Below are 23360 nucleotides of genomic sequence, written 5' to 3'. Positions count from 1 at the left end.
GATTGACTCAGGTGCATCCTTTCACTTCACTCCCCATAGAGAGTGGTTCTACGAGTATGAGAAATATGATGGTGGTGATGTATTCTTAGGGGATGATAGGAAGGCTAGAATCATTGCTCGTGAAAAAGTAAAGTTGAAGAGGCAAGGTGGAAGAGTTAGAACACTTCTGGGTGTTCTACATATTCCTGCATTGGCCAGAAATCTGATTTCTGTAAGCAAGCTAGACGATGCAGGTGTAAAAGTAGTGTTTGAGAAGGATACCTACAAGATGGTTTGTGGAGCACTGGTATTGATGTGGGGAGTTCGGATTGGAACTTTGTACAAGCTGCAAGGTAGCACTGTTGTTGATGGGTGCAATAGTTCTATGGTTCCTGAAAGTGGAGCAAAAAATCTAGTGGTCTCTGGAGAGAAGACCATGTTGTGGCATCAAAGGCTTGGACATATTGGAGAGAAGGGCCTTAGAATACTTAATCGTAAAGGTATGGTAGAAGTTATGAGTAATAGCTCTATGGATTTTGATTTCTGTGAATATTGTGTAAATGGGAAGCAGAATCGGGTGAGTTTTGCCCTCTTGTGGTAAGAGGGCAAAACAAATATTAGAGCTTGTGCACAGTGATGTGTTTGGACCTGTGAAGGTTCCATCATTGGGTAATTCTCTGTAGTATGTATCATTTATAGATGACTTCTCAAGGAATACATGGATATATTTCCTTAAGAAGAAATTTAAAGTCTTCGACAGGTTTAAACAATTTGAGGCTCTGGTGGAAAACTAGATAGAGAAGAAGATAAAGGTGCTGAGGACAGATAATGGTGGAGATTTTTGCAGTAAGGAATTTGAAGAATTCTGTAAGAAGTGTGATATAGCATGGCAGGAGACTACTCCATATACACCTCAGAAAAATGGAGTTGCAGAAAGAATGAACAAGACATTCATGGAAAGGGCAAGAAGAATGTTGAGTGGTGTCGGGCTAGGACATGAATTCTGGGCAGAGGGGGTGGAGATAGCATTTTACCTGGTCAATAGGTCACCTTCATTAGCATTGGAGGATAAGACTCCAGAAGAGGTATGGAATGGTAAGAAACCCTCTCCTTCACATGTGAGGGTATTTGGATGTGACGCATATGTACATTTCCAAAGGAGAAACGAACCAAGTTGGATAGTAAACCTAAAAAGTGCATCTTTATTAGGTATAAGGATGGTTTAAAGGGTTATAATCTTTGGAACCCAGTAACAAGGAAGGTTATGTATAGTCGAGATGTGGTGTGTAGTAAAGTGAAAGATGTTATTAAACATGAAGTCCAACGAAAGGAACCTGAGAAGATAGAGTTTGAGCTAAAGGAGGAACAATCAGACTCTACAGCAGAGGAGGAATTAGAAGATGAAGAGCCACAAACTCCGAGTGTGAGAAGATTAGTTCGAGAAAGAAGGCAACCAGAAAGTTATAGTCCATCTGCTTTCTATTCAAATTTTTCTTTATCTATTACTGATGATGATCCCAGAACTGTGAAGGAAGTAGTAGATTCAAAGGATGGAAAACTCTGGAAAGAGGCCATGGTTGATGAAATGGAATCTTTGCACAAAAATGAGGCTTGGGATTTGGTAGAGTTGCCAGTTGGAAGGAAACCCATTGGCAAAAATGGGTGTTCAAGAAGAAGACAAATGTAGAAGGAAAGGTGGAGAAATACAAAGCTCGGTTGGTAGCAAAAGTTTATTCCGAGGTGCTGGGAATTAATTTTGCTGATATTTTTTCTCCTATTGCCAAGGTAGCTTCTATTAGATTACTTTTATCTGTTGCTCCTGCTTTTGATTTTCAGGTAGAATAGATGGATGTAAAGACAACATTTCTTCACGGGGATCTAGAAGAGGAGATCTACATGAACTAACATGAAGGTTTTGTGGTGAAGGGTAAGAAAGAAATGATATGCAAGTTAAAGAAGTCTTTGTATGGGTTAAAACAGTCACCAAGGATGTGGTATCAGAAATTTGATACATTTATATTGGGACTTGGCTTCACCAGAAGTAAAGCAGATCACTGTGTGTATTTTAAATTAATTGGTGACTATCTTGTTTATCTGGTCTTATATGTGGATATATGTTGATGGTTGGAAATGACAGAAAATATCGAGGATTTGAAGACCCAATTTTCCTCCAGATTCAACATGAAAGATCTTGGTGCTGCAAACTATATTTTGGGCATGGAAATTAAACGAGATTGGGAAAAGAGGAAGCTCTGGTTAAACCATAGGAAGTATGTCCAGAAAATATTGTAGAGGTTTAATATGCAGGATAGTAAACCGGTGAAGGTTCCTATTCCTGTAGGTGTAAAGTTATCTGCTAAACAGTGTCCCAAGACACAAGAAGAGGAAGAGGATATGTCCCGTGTTCTATATGCAAGTGTATTCGGTACCCTGATGTATGCAATGGTCTGTACTAGACTAGAAATTGTACATGCAGTGGGAGTATTGACCAGGTTTATGTCAAAACCAGGGAAGCAACATTGGACAATAGTGAAGCGAGTTTTCAGGTATTTGCGTGGCACTAGTGATTATGGTGTGTGCTACCAAGGAAGACTAGGATTGGACAGAGTTTTGGATATCTGTGGCTTTTTTGATGTGGATTGGGCTGGAGATCTAGATCAGAGAAGATGTACAAGTAGGTATGTGTTTAACCTATTTGGAGGTGCAGTCAGTTGGATGAGTAAGAAACAATCTGTAGCGGCACTATCAGCTACAGAGGGACAATACATGGTAGCCACTCATGCAAGAAAGGAAGTAGTTTAGTTGCAGAGATTGTGTTCAAGTATGGGGTTAGTATGGGGAGCTATAAGGATAGACTGTGATAGCCAAAGTTCAATTTTCTTGGCAAAGATCCTTGCTTACCATTCAAAGAAAAAGCACATTGATGTTCAGTATCAATTTGTGAGGGATATGATAGAAGAAAAAAAGGTGTTGCTGGTAAAGGTGGACAATTTGAAGAATACTGCAGATGCATTGACAAAATCTGTGAGCTCTGAGAGGTTCTCTTGGTGTATAGAAACAATGGGCATTGTAGGATTGGATAAATGACTAAGCTCTCTTCTGCCCCCTTGTGGAAAGAAAACAACAAGTGGGAGAATGTTGGGTTGTGTTATTCTTTCCACGACTAGCGCACATAGTGAACTGAGGGGTTAGAGCGGGGTGGGTAGGCCCCCTCTATGGGGTCTGGGGCAATGCCCCAGGAAATTGTTTTTTGGACCCTATGTTAGGTTGGGTGGATCTACCTATGGTTTTGTGCATGATTTTCACACATGGTTTTGGACACAATGGTTTTCGTTCCATGGTTTTGGACACGATGGTTTTCAGTCCATGGTATTGGATACTTCGCCATGTATAAATATGTGTTGTAACATTGGAAGGAACATAATGAAAAATCAAGCTAGTAGTCTCGGTTTGGGGATCTAGGGGAAAATCTCTGTGTATATGTGTTTTATGTGTTATGCTCTCGCATTGTTTATTTTCTATTTTTTAGAATTCGTATGCAGGTAATTTCTGTATGGGTTAAAACCTACAACAATGAGCACTTGTAGAGGTCATTCTCTTCGAATGTCGATGGATCAGTGAGTCGTCGATGGGCCATCATTCATCGATTCAATGACTAATACTTCTAGTATCTGGCCTATTTGTACGTCCACTCCTCTTCCTACCTCCTCCCCTTCATCCTCATCACTTACAAGGTTTTAATGGAAGGATGTGCTATTTTATGCTAGTATATTGCAATCGAGCAATACTTTTGGAGATGCACTTGATTTCTATGAAACTAGTCTCGAAATAGAGCCTACCAAGATCAAGGCTAGAATTGAAAAATGAATTTGTCTCCAAATACAAAGTCTCATTCCAAGGGCATTTGAATGATTTATAGAAATTATTGTGCTCAATCCCCAGAATGCATGTGTTGTCATGCACTGTGGAGTTTTGTAAAAAGATGATGCACCACTGGTTTGTTTCTCCCAACTAACAATGTTTTATTTTTTTGTTCTTTTTCTTGTGTACTATTTTTTTCGTTACATATTTTTTCGAGCTTCTATATAGTAGTAGGTGTTTTATAATTGATTTGAAACTGAATGCATTTCAACATGTATCTTAAAGATATCAATTCTTGGATTTTTATCTAAAAAACGTCAATGTACACCCATGCACTAGTTTAGAAGTTAGGTTTAAGTTATGGAGGTGAGCCAGCAAATCTGACAATTGGTCCAGAGTTTTATATTATTACAACCAGATTGTCAAAATTTCAAATCTTATAAGACTGGTAATTTCTTAATTTGGTTTACAGGCAAATGGAGTTTCAATCCTAAAGTATGCCACTGAAAGAATAGGTAAATTATATCAAGGAACTATATTTGAATACAACCCTTGCTTTTTCTTGGCAGACCATAACACTAACCAAACTATGGTAGAAGTTTCACAATTGGATATTCTTGCAGAGAATGTTATTTGGGAAGCAAAAAAACTTGGGCAAGAGGTTCAAAATTTGACTATGGAAGTGATTGAGAAAGTGACAGAGGAGTTTGGAAAATACAAAGACAAGCTCAAGGAAATGGAGGTTAGTTTAGAAGTTGGGTTCTCATTAGAACCTGATAATAAATCTCCTGCAATGGATAAAGATGATAATAATTTTTACAGTTGTATGATCCTTCCAAATGTTGATGGGCCTTCTGTTGAAAATAGTGATCTTGTTTAGTCTATAAAATTGCCTTATATTTCAATGAGGGGGATGATAACTAGAGAAGGTTGAGACTGAATTTGGAGATTTAGAAGCCAAGTCTATTTCTCAAATTAGAAATACTTTCACATTTGAGATTGGATAAATAATTTCACCACTGGAGAGGGTATTTATGGGTCAGTTGATTTCACCCAGTCTGGTGAGATAGATAAAAATTTTGGAGGCTGGAAACTCTTTCTAACTAGCCATCCAAACAAAGTGATTCAGTTTTACTTCCATTTATGATATAAAGTTTATTTTTATTTTGTTAAATGAATTGCATTCTTCATGTAGAACAAGTCTTACAAACGAAGCTTATGTTCATTACAATGTCATTTGGAATTATTGAATATGTTGTGGTGATCGAAGCCGGATTCCTTTCTTTTTTCTAAAAGATTTTGATTATTTAATTGTTGGGGTCTTATTCATTTCGACTTCATTATTTGGACTGGGTTGGAGTGGGTCCTTTCTTTAGCTTTTCATACTTACAAATAGGGTGTTTATTGAAAATATCTTATTTTTATTGGATTTTGCTCCACAGAACAAGGCTTTTACAACATGCCTAACTGGGAAAGATGCAAATGATAATTTCAATTCTGTAGTGCCTGGTACAATTTCAATACTCTTGAAGGGTGGTTATGCCTTTGTCAAAACCAAAGCTAAAAATATACCCATTGGAGAGAAAATAAGTCATGCAAATATTGTTACAGTGCCAGACAACAAATTTACAAGTCATGACAAAAATGTGGTGATAGTGAGGTGGTACGTTTATGTACTATGGCCATGATTTGTAGTGCATCAGTTAGTCTAGGGAGCCATTCCTTGAAAATTGAGGCTAGATAGGAACAAAAGCCTTCTAGTATAGATCTTCCTGACATTGGCCCACAATTTACATCATCATGTACCATGCAACTATCAACATTAACATATTTGAATGCAATAGTAGTACCAACATCAATGTTGTTTCATCAACTTTTCACAGAATCACAACAAGTACAATTGCGTGCATAAATTCTTGTGTAATAGTCGCTTATGTGAGTTATCTCTATTGTGTTTATTCTACCTCAGAACCCACAATTGTTCTTAATTGGGATATGCATTCTAACTAGCAATGCATGATGTGTTTTGACATTCAAGGGTCATTACCATATGAGGCATTGATGATAACAACTTTTTCTAATATAGCCGGAGGTGTGTGACCATGTTCTATGCTGAGTTTGTTATCTATGTGGGATGATCATTGCTTACATAATATTTCATTTTTATTTATTTCTTGTCTCTCCAATATCTTTAAGACATACAATTTTCTTGTGTTCTAATATTGTGTGTTAGCATATCAAAATGGTTCCTTTGCATCAGATAGAAGGAGTATGCGGGAGAATTCTTGGTATATTCTTGCATATCATATTCATGTGAAGGGGCTCTATAGTACCTCAGACACACCTATTCACACCCATTGCTCAAGAAAAACATCAACAATATCTAGCAAAATTGTTTAAGTCACAGAGATTACAACTCCTGCATCAGTTGATCCCCCTGATGCAAGGAATCTTGTTTTATGAATGAGTTCAAAAGGCTTGGTAGTGTCAAGGAGCCATCTATTATTGACTAGAATGACCAGGGATTCTAACTTAGGGAGGGTAGGAGAAAGAATACCCCTCGGGCAATTATGAGTCCACTTCGCCCACTCACATTGTCACCACTAGTGTGGAGTACTCCAGTGAATAAAGGGATGCATAGGTACACCATTTAGAGGAGTCTACATTTTCAACCCCACCAAATGACCATAGTAAGGAATCTCTATCAATCTGCACAAATTGGACACTAACTACTCTAGAAGTACTACTCCTTGGATGCCTCACCTACCTTTCCCTGGACCATGGGTGGTCTCTCCTTAATGACCACCATCAGATTTTGGCTTATATATTTCTAGGCTTGAAGTTCCAGAAGGAACTCATGATGCACTTAATAAATAAGGCATTACATGTCACCTTATGTACCAATATGCCAATGACACCTGTGGTTCCCCATTTCCTAAGTATGGTTGGGGCTACTACAATTCACACTAGTACCAATGTTAGTACAAATGTTCGAAAAATAGTTGTGGTAGCTTGTAGGGAGTCCAACAAGGAGCAGAAACCTAGAAAGATGAAAAACAAAAGTGTTTTAGAAGAAATTGTTCGAACTGGTGGCTTGCAAGTGACATCTAGTGTTCCTAAACACCCTACTGAACCCACGTCAATATCTTTCCTTGGGTCATTAATGATTTTCTCAACTACTTCAAATGATTTCATTTCATAAGGTACTGGCATCCTAGGTACACCTTTTGTTTCTCATTACCAAGTAATAACTAGAGGAGAAACTGTACAAAGAATTATATTTTTAGAAGAAAGAACAAATTGTATAGAAAAGGTTAAATTGAATGTTGAAGATGTTGCTTCTATTGAAGCTATTGTGGTTAGGAACAACCAGGGCATTTAGAGTTAGTTAGCGTAATTTCTCGGTGTTATAGACATTTTTGGCCCTACAACCCCAAGCATGAAATGTCCATAAACCAAGGGCTCCTAAGTCCCTAAAAGTGTTGTTCTAACCCCTAAAGGAACAATGTCAACAGATTACAGCTTCTCCCAGAAGTTCTCCATGAGAAACTACTCAGAATTGGTCAAAACAGGATCATTGCAGCTGCTCCGCTGGCTAAGTGCGTTGCATCTCACCTAAATACACTCTGAGGGTGCATTTCATTTCAAAATCCCTTCTGTGGGGTGCGATGGGGGAGAAATGACAAATGGCAGTGTCATTCTGCAAGGTGGAGAGGCAATGGAAGCTTCCAGAATCTTTTCCTGTGACACTTGCCTCACTGAATTCGACCAAGGATGACTAAGAGGCCCTCAGTCTCCAAGTGGAAGCAAGAACTGTCAGAGAGAAGACACTAATCAAATCAAAAGCTGACTCATCCCCCTTACATATATCTATATATGGATCCCTCATCCCAGAGATCCAAAGGCTGGAATTTTGCATATTGTAAGGAATTGTTGTTGGTTTCTAGAGACAAACATCAAATCGTTGGGTGATCAAAGCTTTTTTTGAGGTGAAGAGGGCCTTCTTTGCTGGGAGGTTGATGATGGGTCGGAGCCACTGGTTGTAACTCCTCCTGGACCTTTTCTTGTTTATCAATAAAAACTATTTGAGTTTTCCTCCATGCTTTTGTATCATTGATGCTTGTTACATTTGTATGGTCAATTTATAACTGATCCTAGATTGTTTATGATTATAGTTCCATGTCTTTGTATAGTGCTATGCTTCTGTGATCTTACTGGTACTTTGTGAAGCTAGGCCTGCAAGGGAGCAGGTAGCTGGGGACTATCAAAGAAGAGAGGGATCGAATCGAAGGATTAGCGCAAGACAGAGATTGGTCTTTTTGCTCCTCTCTATCTATAATTCATAAAGGAAAAACCAAAGTAGTTTTTCTCTGTTTGTTTCTAAGGCAGCTGTCACACCTTAGTGGGATAGAGCAATTCTAAATAGACACTTTTCCCTGTAACAAAATGGTGACTCTGCTGGGGAACTAATTAGTTTGTTTGTTTATCATTCTTTGTTGTTTGTTTCATAAACTTACGAGTAGCATTCAAATTGCATTTGCCATAACAAATGCAAAGTAGACAATTGCTACTTCAATCCATCTACTGGATTTGTTTATGATTTAAAAAACTGATTCACAAACTATCTGATTGCCCTTGTGATAGCTCTTAGATCCTCCGTAGATCTACCCCTGATTGTTGCATTACTGATTGCCTTTTATTCGGCCAAAACCCAAGAACTGAACTGCAAACTGTGACCTGAAACCTGAACAGAGTCTCGTTTCTGGCCCAGCACAGGTACTATTCAGGGATTCTGAATTTCAGTGCACTTCCCGAGTGGACAACCTCCACTGCATTTCAGATTCTTTGTGTTACAGGTGCACTGATCAGACTAGCTCTGTGTAGTTGTGGCTTCTGTGATTCATTCTTTCCAGTTCTATTCCTGAATTTTGCTGCCTGTGATCAGTATATGTCTGTTTGAAACCCCTTTTTCATACTGTTATTCCACCTCCTTTGTAGAAAAGAACTGTAGATTTTTTTGTGTGTTTGTTGAGTCGTTTATAGTTCTCCTTTGCAAAAGTAGCGTAATTGTACTATTGTCCTTTGATTTGAATCTGTCGCAAGTGTCGATTTCGATCGTAGGAAAGAGTTTGATTGTTGTTGATGGTCGATTATCCTGTTACTATTTCTTTTGGTCTGAATTTTTAATTTTCTAGTGTCGAGAACAAGTATTCATTTCAAAATCATAAGGTGTTGTAATCGTCTCCATTTTTTGATTTCGAAAGAAGCTTGTTAATATTTGTTGCTTGAAAAGAAATTTAGTTTTGTGCATCAAATTTCTTTTTAGCATTCATATATTAAGGAAGTCGAAAAAAAATACATGCATGTGCATTTGCATATAGACAGTCTGATTGGCTTGATTTAGGAAAGTGCATTTAGAGTGTGCTCTTTGCTCTTTGTGAAAAGATTCTGTCTTTCTTTTCCTTAGTAGCTAGGATTTTCATTGCATAAAGAGGATAAAAAGTTTGTTTATAATCTTAGATTGCATTTTAGGAATTACATCTACATCTCGTGGTAAACCCAAAAGGCAAACTTCATAAAAAAGATCAACTTAAAATAAATTTAATGAATCTAAAAACACTTTGGAACTTAACGCACAACATTTAGAAGTATAGGCTAGAGACATATTCCGGCGTCGTAAAGCCTGGTAACTGTTGTTCTCACTGACAGTTGGGTGATTCCTCCACTTTGAGACGATAAGTGCCAGTACAGACTTGTGCTCCCACGTACCGTCGAGTATATTTTGGGAGACCCCAATAGGATTAATCCTTTATCTATAGGAAGCCGTGTCTGCCGCCCTATCGATCGCAATGCACTGAACACAGCATTCAGGAAGATTGACTGCCGTACCATAAAAAGTATTCTGCAGTTTTGCGATTGGTTTGGTAATCCCTCTACCTAAATTTCCAGAGCAGTCCCTTTCGTTCCTTTTTAGACTCCTTAACAGAAAAGGTCCATCTGAGCACTTGTCACTTCAGGCTCATTAAAAATCGAAGGAGACTAGAGTCATCTTTTGTTTTTTCTCGACTCTTAAAAATTGAAAAAACAAGTTGTGTCAAAGCATATAAAATTCATTTAATTCGGAAACATATTTCCCCTTGATTTTTAGTTGATGAAGTAATCCGCGACCATGGAAGAAAGTCAATCGAAATCGCTAGAAAATATTTTTGATAGACTACATATGTCTGAACAACCATCGACATCCAGGACTGTGTCATTCGACGTAGCAACAGCAGAGCCTCCTGCTACTACTCCAACGATGTTCGTTGGTGTACCATCTGTCCTGGCAAGTTATCAACAACAAGATAGAGTCCAATTAGAGACTGTTTCGACGACATGGTCAGTTCCTATTTCTTCATCCGGATTATCATCTGGTATTTCTTATGTTGAAACTCAACAAATTGATCCAATGTGTCTTCAAAGGCCAATCTACCCTTTAAGTACTGGATTGCCACCATATGGAGGGCAGTATGCCTTTTCATTGTTCCTTCCCGGAGAAAAACCATATGGGAGTTTACAACAAAGTTCAGGTCAAACTGGAATTACATCTAGTGGTTGGGTACCAATACTGCCTCAACAACCAAGGGTTGTATATTCAATGCAACTAGTCCACCCTGTGTCGAATATTCCCACTATACTTGCTATGGTGACTGCATCGCAAGTACAAGGGCTACCTGTTGTATGTCAACCCCGACGGCCTCAGGTTGCAATACAACAACATCTTGTCTCAACGACTCAATCACAACCTCAGGTTAGTGCCTCCTTATTCGGAGCGACTCTGGCTCAAACAAGTACTATGACTTCTCATCTTGGTCAATCATCTAGTACTGGGCAACAGCCAATGGTCCAACAACCATGGTTGATTCAATCTCGACAACCACCATTCCCGCAATCACATCAAGGACCTGAGCAACAAGTCTTTGTAAGTAATGGGCAACCGCATTTCCAAAGCGGTTATCAATAACCATATTATAATGTTTATGCCCATCAACCTTGTCAAAGTTGCCAACATCAAATACATTATGTTGGTATGCAAAGACCCACTGCTCAAGCGATTCCATCTTATCCTGGGTATGCTTCACCTAACCTGAATCAACAGTTACCCTTTGTAGCAACTCTAGAATTACCATATCTAAACCAACTGATGAATGATCCAATTGCTTATGCCCCTTGGTGGCCAGCAATTCCGCATAAAATTCCGTTAGATATTCCTAAATTTAATGGAAATCAGGGTGAAGACCCGTCGAATCATGTGATGACATTTCATCTGTGATGTTCATCAAACACCCTAAACGATGATTCGATTAGGCTTCGCCTTTTCCAGAGGACGTTAACTGGTCTGGCAGCAAAATGGTATATCGAGTTACCCAGAGCTTCGTTTGAAACTTCAGTACTCTAGCCACAACCTTTTTAACCCATTTTCAGTTACCAATAAGGTACGAAACGGGAACAGAACTTCTTACCAATTTCAAATAAACAACGGCCACTCACATATCTGATCATATACATGAGTGGCAACGTTGTCGTAGAATGGTAAAAACATATGTTCCTTATCAGCTTTTAGCTGAATGGTTTATTAAGTCTTTGTTACCTTCCATCATGGAAGGTGTGGAAAAAGGGGTAGTCGTCACCGAAGAGCACGTTATCGCTCATGCACAATATTTAGACTTGATTTACACTCAATCTGGCATGCTCTACAATAAAATACCTGATGCTCCTAGACCAGAATTCTCAGTTCCTCCTCCTCCTAAATCAAAAAATGAACCTCATGCCAGCGATGGCGTGATTGGTGCAACAGACACAAAATCAACAAAGGCTACATCTAAAAAGGCCCATAATATTTCTAGTCAAAATGCAAATGAGGAACTTCTTGCCTCAAGAGTAATTGCCGTGTCGATCGACAAGGGAAAACACCTGAAGCAACCAGGGGGCAAGAAGAAAAAGAAAGGGAGAAGAAAGAAGCAGGATGAGGCATTTCCTGAAAAACCTTCTGCAAATCCTTTTGGGCAAAGGAAACCCCCTTCGGGGTGTCACATATGCGATGAGGATCATCGGATGAGAGATTGTCCACATAAAGTTGAAATTAAGAAACTCTTTAAGAGTTCAAAAACCTCAACAGTATTGACTTATCTGTTTCCAAACTCAGGAACCAAACTGGTTGCTAATCAAAATGCTTCCCGATCCCAAGTGCTTATGTTTTTTATCTCAAAGCGACAAAATGATGCTTTGACAAGGAATAAAGATTACGGGAATCCACAGCTGTAAAATAACAAGGCTAATGAACAGCCTAGTAGTTCGACAACAACTTTGACCAAAGTTGTGCCACCCATCATTCCTGAACCAATGATAAAGTCACCAAAGGGAGTAGTACACAAATCGACATCTAATCCTCGTCCAAAAGTAGCACAAAATTATAATATAATAGAGGACTTGGCCCAATCACCGTGCGCTATGTCGACACTTGGGGTACTGCAAAATTGCCACTCCCAAAAGCAAGCTTTATTATCAGCAATAGGTGAGATTGGCCCAATGCATTCCAATCTTATGGCATTTGATTATAAAGGATATGACCCTCAGCTACGAGCTCAACTAGTTTTCCTTATTCAAGTGAAAGCCCTCAACAAAACTGCTCATCGAACAATTATTGATGAGGGGGCATCTACATGTATTATGTCAATGAGTTGCTGGAAAAATTTAGGCTCACCACCATTGTCACGATCGTCAATGATGTTAAAAGCATTTGATGGACGATCATACACTCCATACAGTATTTTAAGTAACTTGCAAGTTGAATTGGGGGGGGAAATAGTAGAAATTGATGTTGAAGTAATCGACGGAAACCTCGATTACAACATCCTACTGGGAAGGCCCTGGATATATGCCATGGCCGCAGTTGTGTCAACCTACTTCAGGAAGATTGCATTTCCCTTCCAAGGAGGAATTACAATCGTCGACCAACAAACATTTCTCCCCAACAGTTCACAAGTTACGGGAAGCATTCCAATGATCCATGGAAGCAATCAGTTGCTTCAAAATATTGGAGTAGGCCTCCTAAAAGACCCTGCCTTAATGGGTACTTTTGCCCTACTGCCTCCGAGTAATTTGGTGGAAGTAGCCACAGTGGAAACCTACAATATGAAATCTTCTATATCTAATGGATTTGGAAGATTCCTAAACATTTTGTCAGAATGGATCATCGCCATTTTAGAAGTATTGTAGCAATCAATTTTCTTGGCTTGGCGGGCAATCCCAAATCAATGCTCATCGAGTGTTTGGATAGATAGGTCTAAGGAATATGGCACCTCTTCAGATCCTTGGTCGCATGTACATACTACAGACGAAGGAATCATTCAATCAATGATGATAGCTGAGGCACCATGGGAAGATTACCACCATCGTTCCCTTCTTCCGGATTGTGAAGAAGATACTCCTCATGACCTTCATCATCCTTCAGTTTTTGATTTTCTATCAAATACTATAAATACGGTGGATTCCGAGGATGGTTCTTATCTCATGTTGACCTCGTTAAAAAATGAAACACGGAGTCATGAGGATAGTTCTTTTTCAACCTCATTAAAAAATGAAACAAATCCCCTTTCCAAATCTCAAAGGTAAACCTTCATTCCAACCACCAAGTTGAATGCAATGAAGCTTGGGGGGAATGCACCTCGATTTGCGTTATTATGTTGGGGGCATGCAAGCTTATCACGAGTAGTGTTACTGTAGGGTTCAAGCTCATTAAAAAATAAACCCGCCACGAGTGGTGTTACTGCATGGTTCAAGCTCGTTAAAAAATAAACCCGCATCGAGCAGTTTTAGAACATAGTTCAAGCTCGTTAAAAAATAAACATAAGAGATGAGCAAATGTTTCCACCCGCATTTAAGCTCATTAAAAAATGAACTATTCCCCGATAAATAACCATCAAGAATGTAGTACTTCAGCTGTTAAAGCCTTGGTCGTGTTTGCACCGTCACCTCCACTTTCTCATTGGCCGATCATTCACCTCCATTTGATTGTTTACCCATTTTGAGGAACAACTGTGAAGAGTGATTTCACTAGCCATCCTTGTGACACTGTCGTGATTGGAAAATTCCAAACCTCACCTGGAATCAACTGCTACCCATTTTATCACTCGTTCCTCAAAAGATGAGTCTCCTTTAAGCTCTTTTCAACTGACTCATAAAATATGAAAAGATTGTCGAGCCATTGGCCTCTCCAGCTCGTTAAAGGGATAGGAAATGCTATCCATCTTCTAGATTTTAATCTTTTTGGACCTGAGGGATTATTACACAAACATATCGAGCGCTTGTTTTGTTCGGCTCGTTAAAAGTATCGAAAATTCATCCCTTTTGTATTTTATTATACTTTTTCGAACTTAAGGGATTAGATGACGAAAAAGGAATTTTGGAGTTACCTTTACGTCCCTTTTCAGACTCTCTAAAATTTAAAAGGACCGAGTTATCTTTGTCGTTAAACTCATTAAAAATATTAATAGAAACAAACTTGTCTATAGAAAAGAACGAGTTTCACTATCGCTAGGCTCATTAAAACATAGTGATGGGTTTGCCCGAAGGGAAAATTATAAAACAAGCATATGTTATCCTCCTCAAGTTTGACAAAAATAAAGAGGTACTAGTTGGCAATGACTGGGGAAAATTGGGAAGAAAGCTTAAAGAAACTTTGTTGGTAGCAAGTCGCTCTTGAACATGACACTTCCACTCTGTGTCCGATTCGGGTTGGGTTGTTTCATTCACCGGTCACATCACCATGGTAACGCCATACCATCCACATTTGGGGTTAATGCTACCAATCCATCACATCAGTGTTGCCGATATGTTCAAGAGAAGTCATTCAGAGAGTTCACCTGTGTCTCATCCACTACCATACATTATAATCCATTCTTTCATGACCGCCACCCTGAACCTTATATCACCAGATCGTTTTCACCTCCATTAAAATCATTTGCTCCATTCCGTGTCATTGATGTGGGATTCATTAAGGCCCTCCTGTGACGGATCACTTCTTGTTTACATCAGCTCATTATCCAAGAAGTTGATCTAGGAACACCCCATTCAGTACTTTGAAGCTTGCATGCCTCAATGGCAAGTTTCTCACTTCCAGCGACAGGTTTACATCAATGGCCTTCAACCAAAAGATTTTGCATGGTGTTCGATGCCAAGTCCTTTATTCACACCACGTGAATTGTACTGTAGTACCTTGAGGGTCATTATCATTATCGGTGATTCCTCTCACGCTTGTTAACAGTTTACATCATTGACTAGTAATCAAGTGATGTCTTTTCATGTTCGACTTCAGAACATTTCTCACATGGATCGACTTGTACTTCGAGTGAAGATCAGACAAGATTGAAGACCCCAGATCTAGTTTCATCCATCTGGGCTATGATATATATTTAGGGAAAATGAAGACATCAAATGTACATCATTGCTGCACAGATAATCATCCTATCAAAAGGATGATGGCTCTATAAGAATCATCAATCTACACTCAGATGATTGTCTGTCCTATGTACATGAAAATGAATTTACAAAGTTGAGCATGGGTATGCCCGCCTCAACTAGATCATGAAAATATTATGAAGATAATGTATTGTATTGTATCTTATTACAGGTCTCCTCCCAGCATTGAAAGAACTTGAGATCCTCATAATAAAGCATTTCACCCGACACCAAAAGGTTAGTGGCCTCATACTTTAGGGGGCAACTGTTATAGACATTTTTGTGCCCTACAACCCCAAGCATGAAATGTCCATAAGCCAAGGGCTCCTAAGTCCCTAAAAGTGTTGTTCTAACCCCTAAAGGAACAAGGTCAACAGATTACAGCTTCTCCTAGAAGTTCTCCATGAGAAACTACTCAGAATTGGTCAAAACAGGATCATTGCAGCTGCTCCACTGGCTAAGTGCATTGCATCTCACCTAAATACACTGTGAGGGTGTGTTGCATTTCAAAATTCCCTTCTGTGGGGTGCTATGGGCGAGAAATGACAAATGGCAGTGTCATTCCGCAAGGTGGAGAGGCAATGGAAGCTTCCAGGATCTTCTCCTGTGACAGTTGCCTCACTGAATTCGACCAAGGATGAGTAAGAGGCCCTCAGTCTCCAAGTGGAAGCAAGAACTGTCAGAGAGAAGACACTAATCAAATCACAAGCTCACTCATCCCCCTTACAGATATGTATATATGGATCCCTCATCCCAGAGATCTAGAGGCTGGAATTTTGCATATTGTAAGGAATTGTTGTTGGCTTCTAGAGACAAACATCAGATTGTTGGGTGATCTAAGCTTTGTTTGAGGTGAAGAGGGGCTTCTTTGCTGGGAGGTTGATGCTGGGTCGGAACCACTGGTTGTAACTCTTCCTGGATCTTTTCTTGTTTATCAATAAAAGCTATTTGAGTTTTCCTCCATTCTTTTGTATCATTGATGCTTGTTACATTTGTATGGTCAATTTATATCTGATCCTAGATTGTTTATGATTATAGTTCCATGTCTTTATATAGTGTGATGCTTTTGTGATCTTACAGGTACTTTGTGAAGCTGGGCGTGCAAGGGAGCAGGTAGCTGGGGACTATCAAAGAAGAGAGGGATCGAATTGAAGGATTAGCGCAAGACAGAGGTTGGTATTTCTGTTCCTCTCTATCTATAATTCATAAAGGAAAAACAAAAGTAGTTTTTATCTGTTTGTTTCTCAGGCAGCTATCACACCTTAGTGGGATAGAGCAGTTCTAAATAGACATTTTTCTCTGTAACACTCGATTACATTTCCCTCTTAAATTAAACATTGTAAATAGGCTGAGTTAGGGACATGGGTTCCAGGGATGAGGAAGACTTTGTGTGGGGACAAATGGAAAACAAGGGGTAGGTGGCATCATAGGGATTGGCTTGAAAGACTTGGCAAGAAAACATAGGTAAGTCAACACTGACAAGGCTAAGACACATAAAAATATGGAATAAGATGGACAACTATGAAGGATTAGATTGGCTTGCTTGTTTTGTGCTAGGTTGGAAACCAATAGAAGGAGGCAGATATTTTTTTCTTAGGTAGTAGGAGTAGGGGTGTTGAAAAGGAGAAGAGTATAGCTCAAAAGAGGAGCATGGACAGGGGTTTTGTTTCCACTATTGTAACCAATGCTAGGAAGGAACTATTGGGTTGCATGCGTAGAAGGAAGTAACAAGGAGAACATTGCACGTCCTTGTGCATAACTCAAGGGATGCAAATTCACTAAAGGGTGGAGGGAATCAATCCCTCGAAGTTCCTACACCAACCACCTATTTTCAATTTAATCCATGATAAATTTATCCCCCAAGCCCTAGAATATGGCTTGGGGGTGATTGGATTGTAAGAAAAACAACATTCCGGTGTCGGCTAGTCTACATATGTGTGGAGAAATCTAGTCCCTAACTCAATTTCCATACCCGGTTTAGAGATAAGTATTTCCAACATTGTTGATTTTAAGTTATATCTCTTGAAAACATCATTATAAGAATAATCACATTTACATGATGCTATGTTGTTGGGAATTTAATGTTTCCATTGTCATTCTTATTATTTCGTGCATATCTTGATAGGAGGCTATGGGGTGGTACAGGAAATGGGTTTGTCTATTGTACATGAGGTGAAAATTATTCCTGTGCATAAATTTATAATAGGTTGTATGTAGGTTACGTTATGTCTACATAGATTGTTCCTGAAGGGTATGATTAGAAAACCACACCTCTAACCAACGTATATATTCACCTTTTCCCACCACTAATAAGTAAAAACAAAATGAAAGGGTAATATTCAAAAGATGCCCTATTTCTCATCAAAGAGGTGTAAAAACTTATTAAAATATTACTACAACAATGTCGCTGGAAAAACTGCATTCATTATCGATGAGGGATGAAAAATATCTATCACTCCTTAAGGTTGAGTTAATGACTTGTCAAGGAACATTGGGTTCCTATTAGATAAGTGAGTCAAATCCTCCCATTAGTTTAATCTACAACTTCAACCTTGGAATTGGTAGACTTTAGTCCTGTATGTGGTGTTAATATTAGCTTAACATGTTCTTTTCTTAGGACAATTACTTCAACGTTCCATATTATCCCATTTATCAATCCATTTTATTTCCATTAGAAATCACATGAACCATTATCACATCGGTAGTAACTAAAGAAAGGACATAAACAATAAATGCAGAAGACAAGCTAAGATAAGAGAACACAATTATATGGCTCAAGCCACGGAAAGTCCCCAAGATGGGGAAATCCATTGATCAATTATTCTTATTATTAATGTCAAATGTTCAACAGAGAGAGAGTACAATAATTCAAAGTCAAAATGACATGGAAATTTTGAGATCTAGTATCGCTTCCCTTAGACATGTAGATGGCCCAATCAAAACTACAATTTCAACACTCTGTCAACAAAAGGCAAATTGTACCATATCTAATGGTCAACAATGGTTATGTAATCAACAAAACAACCCCTCTTGAGCTCATAATTCTTTAGTAAATTGAATCTTGGTTAGGGCTTATTAGATCACTGTAATAACTCCTTTTCCTAACTTCAGACTTCCTTCAAGCAATTCGAATCATCCTTCTAGAGTTTACACTAATTCTAGCCCTCAAACATGCTTCAAGGCCCTTCTTCTTCCATAAGACAAGGTTCACAGCTTTCCTGGGTTGTTACTTACCTTTCGAGCCCCTTGTCCAAGCACTATTAGGCTTGTGTCCTTCCTGATGAAGCCTCCTAGTGTTGCAGCCTACCTGAAGAAGAGAGATCCCACACAAAATAGTCCCAACACACATTCTGAACTACCCTGAAGTTTGTAATTGCCTTCTTGTAGGATCTCGCCTACAAGATAGGATAAACGTTTGCAAGAACATGCATCAAATTAATCCAGACTTTCTCTTAATAACCTAAAATTCCTGCCTAAGGAACTCGGCCATCAAACAACCCAAAAGAACCTTGCCCTTCCTTATTCGGTGGATACATCTTCTTTCTTTGACTATTTTAGAGAGGAGAAAATAAGAGATGTCTATGTATCAAAAGAGGTTGGAGGTCACTTCCATTTATAGGAGATGGAGAGGGGTTCAACTTGGTTGATTAACCTGAAACTGACCTTGTTAAATTACACATATGTCAGCTTGAATCCAAAAACATATATCTCCTTATCCAAATTTGGGAATCTTTAGGTCAATTTTGGTTCTCTCGAAAAGAGGAATTCAATGCCATGATTATATTCCTCAAATAATATTCCCAAAGTGAAATTTGGCCCTAGTTTCCAATTTTAACATTGTATTAATTAGTGAGAATTCCACCTACCAATCTATCCATCGACATGCCATCTTATCATCATGAGCTATCTCTGTATCCCTTATCAACTCTGCTGAACACTAATGTAGATAATGAAGAAGAATTGATTGAGAGTGAGTCACAAGACCTTGCAACTTTCCACAGACAAAAGTCAATCCACATAACTAGGGGTAGAACCCTAATTGGGCTTGTTCCTAGACCAAGTTTTTGAACACAATCCATCCTAGTTAGAAGGAGTACAATAGTACATGATGCATCCAACTGCAATGCTATGGTCCCTATCCACTTTTCCCAACTCATTGGCCAGATGAGAGGTACTTCCTATGAGTCCAATACTACATGGGTAGGATGTATGTTGGGGCATTCGCAGGAGAAGGTGAACCACTCATCCTATGAATCATAGAGGAAGGTGAACCACTCACCCTATACATGTGTCATCATACTAGGGTATATTCTCACAGGGGAAGTTGAGCGAGTCAACCTGTACATAATGAACCGATAGGGGAAGGTGAACCACTCACCCTAAAGTCATACATAGCTCTAAGAAGTACCCTAGGCCCCTAGGAGCTCCCAGAGCTCAATGTTCAACCAAGGCCCTCATATTAGGGTCTTTCCATGACTCCCAACCTCTCTTTGAAGGAAGATAAACTTGACCTTACTAAGAGGATTTGAGGGGATGTTCAGAACCTACACATCCATCTTGGAATGTTTGAGCTTGATTGCTCCCTATTGTACCATATCCAAAATAAGGTGGTACCTAATACCAATATGAAAGGAAAGTTCATGGAACATGAGATTAACTGAAAGGAAAATCCCACTCTGTAACAATGGTTTCCAATATGTGCCCAAATGGCTCACTGAAGAGCTTCCGCAACCAAATGGATTCATAATAATCCATGCTTACTACCTTATACATTCAGCCTCAATGGTTCTCCTAGAGTAACAAAATTCAGTCTTTGATTTAGTCATGAAATAAAGGTGTTCCCCAAGACATATGGCACTTAGATGTGCTCTTTCCATTTACCACACTTCCAATCCAACAATTCTCAACATCATATTTCAAATCATAATTAATATTAATGAGAAACTATCCAATATATGAGTCTTAACCGTAAATTGTCTCAGTGTCTTAGTATTATGGGCCATCACATACACGAGTTTCCTCACAAATTGTCTATAACTAGATCAACAACGTCTCCATCTTATTAGACCTTTAAGCTTAGGCACAAATCTAGGTCTCTCATCTTGATTTTAAAAGTAAACTCCCTCTTACATTGATAAATGATAGGATCATCATTTGTTGGGAAGAGATCATCAATAGCTGCATCCAAACATCATATCTCCCTCTGAATATCGAGAAAGTAACTTTGTCCAAAACATAACCATTGAGCTATCTGCAACCTGATATTAATCCTTTGGACCATGTACCAAAATCATCCAATCATAGTCATGTGGCTTCTCAAGTAACAAATATTTATCAAATCATCATTAGAGAATTATCACCTGTCATGTCTTGCCTAATGTTCTTTAACATGATCATCCTTCTTGAAATAATCATTGGGCAAAAGGATTCATCAAGACATTTGGCTAGGGATTATATAGCTCCCTCTGAAGTCTTACATCAGTTAGTTATCCAACCTTCATGAATCTGCTCCTCATCTTTAAGATGATAAATTGTCATGCTACATCAATAGTACCTCAATATTACGTATATCACGAGTACTTTTGACTGTATGAAGACACCAAGAGACTTGTTCTGAATTTTTCCTTGGAATGATCTGCTCTGTTCCTTTTGAACTGTCTGCTTCAATTTTGATTATGTCAGGGTGTCTAACCCTTATTAGCATTGTTCCAAACATCTTCTACCATACTTAACATAGTTCAAATAGAACCCAAGGAATGAATATCATATATCGAATCAAGTTATGTCAATTTACTTCTTAGCCACAAATTTTTAAACTGTAGAACATGTTATCATAGGATAGTTTCATAAGGTCATCAATATGATTAGAATATATATAACTGTTGATGTACTAGATTTCTTCAAAGATTCAGTGTTGTTACAAAAGAATGCGACGAATAGATAATGCACTTTAAGCTTGTTGTTGAAAAACTAACTTCTTCCCTCAAGGTTTTGATACTTTCCATTGATTGTTGAAGATGAAAAATTGTGAACACTTGTTGTGGCATAGATATGATGTTCATCACGTATTGCAATATAACTTTCACTTTATTTCTCAGTCCAATTTAGGTTATCTGGTATATAATGTATGGTGATAAAGAGAAGTGATCTCAACCATATATAATATTAGTGGCATCATAACCTCATAATCAACAATGATTCAAAGTTAACTAGCTGCTCATCAAGTCCTCTGGTCCGTTGATGTGCTACTATAATCCTTGAAGATGTCTATTGTTTCAAAATGTGTCACTTGTGTATTTTAAGATGCGTACCAAGTATATCACTAACAATTCCCTCAAGTTTGGTATTCCAAACTTCACTGTACATCTCTTTTCCACAACTATACAAGCCTGAGATTATCCACAATTATTTTGAAGATCCCTCAAGGTATTTTCATACATATTGTAAGGATATGTTTTAATCAACCAAAAATAGCCTCAATCTCATACAAATTTTCTCAGCTTCAGTCTTTAGTTCATTTATGCCACAGAACCTAATCAGATTTTGCAATAGAAATAGACATTCATGCTCTAGACCAACTTTAATGCCTATAATCGGTCATACCTTGAGCGATGTGTCGTTTATCTGTCAATAAGAGTGTGCCTGAAGTTTCTTTTGATAGCTTTCTTCCTTGTGATGAGGATTCATGCTTCGCACTGTCCACTGGCCCTAATGTGTTGTCACTAAAACTACCTTCACACGTGCCAAGTATGAATGCCTTAAGTCTGCTACTGAAATTTTTACTCACAATTGCCATTGAACTGATTATCTCTTTTTATTTTTCCTTTAGAGAGGAGACTCCCAACCAGACGAAGAAGAACTACCTATATTAAAACCTTACTGTTTCAGTTCAATGTTAATTTTTTGCTTCATATTTGTTTGTGACTAAACCCTCTTAAAGTTCAAATATAGGCAAGCCACACTTGCCTTAATAAAATTCAATGTAACTCTTATTCAGATTAAGACTTTAAGAATATATTGAAGAACATATATGATTTTATTAAAGCCAAAAATTTCTACACAGATCTACAACCTCATAAATTGACCTTCGATTGTGGACTTCAATAAAGGTGCTAGAGTGAAACAATGATTTAAATCTTGGATCACATAACCATTAGTTTCAGATCAAATTATTCATGGTATGGTGTCCGTGAGAGGGTTTTCTTGATTCTTTCCTAAATAAAAAGGTTAGGATATCTGAATTTTTCAGAAATAACGCATACCTTAGAATGAGGTAGAAATATTCCTTGATGTACTAGCTCAATGAATTTTTAGCCTGTATCTTGTACAAATTGCTGATATAACTCTTCCATATCTGTCTTGAACAAAAGCGATGATGCTGCTTTAAAGAGGTTGATTACTTGCTTCCAAATGACTTATCAAATAGTTTTAAGAGGTATGTCATAGAAAACGCTTATACCAGGCCTCAAAAACCCTTTGAATAGTCATGAAACTAACCTTGAGAATGAGCGAAAGACCTCAAGAAAGAGGTTCAAGATCAGGTTATAAACTTCCATGAAAAATTGCCTAAACAAAGCTTGGATTACCCTCAAACTACTTCAGAATAAGCCAACAAATACCAAGAGATTACTTCCTGTTCAAGGGAGAGATTTGATCTATATTGAGATTGACGAGACTCCCTTGGATGCAGAGCTATATAACAGAAAGAAATCACTCTTTCAGCTCAACTTGAAAGGCCTTCAATAAACTCCGACATGGTTGCTTCCTTTCTCAAGTAAGAGGACAACTTCAAAAAGTTTTTCAAACAACAATTTAGATAATATATTCATAGTGATTCTGAATTTCAGACCTATAAAGAAACTCAAAGAATTCAGTCCTCCTAAATTGATTTCAGACCTCATATGATGTGCCCATGATTGTGTTTTCTTTGACAAATAACTCGACTTTGTGTGTGGGCTATTAGATTAGCCCCTCGATCTTCTATATTAGGGTTTATATGCCACTCAAAAGTCTTCACTCTT

The 23360-nt window shown here is 38.3% G+C and overlaps 1 pseudogene; it reads left to right on the top strand.

Annotated features, from left to right (window-relative positions):
* The first annotated feature begins 4200 nt into the window (after positions 1 to 4200).
* The window catches only part of LOC149173208 (putative methyltransferase PMT20), a 31628-nt pseudogene continuing 12468 nt past the window's right edge, over positions 4201 to 23360 (top strand).

This window comes from Pinus tabuliformis, chromosome 4_2 (genome assembly GCF_031772625.1).
Source record: "Pinus tabuliformis cultivar Carrire ecotype Pingquan chromosome 4_2, CPIR1, whole genome shotgun sequence".
Taxonomy (NCBI): Eukaryota; Viridiplantae; Streptophyta; class Pinopsida; order Pinales; family Pinaceae; genus Pinus; species Pinus tabuliformis.
Note: the sequence above shows the minus strand (reverse complement) of the source record. Positions and strands in the feature narration are given on the sequence as shown.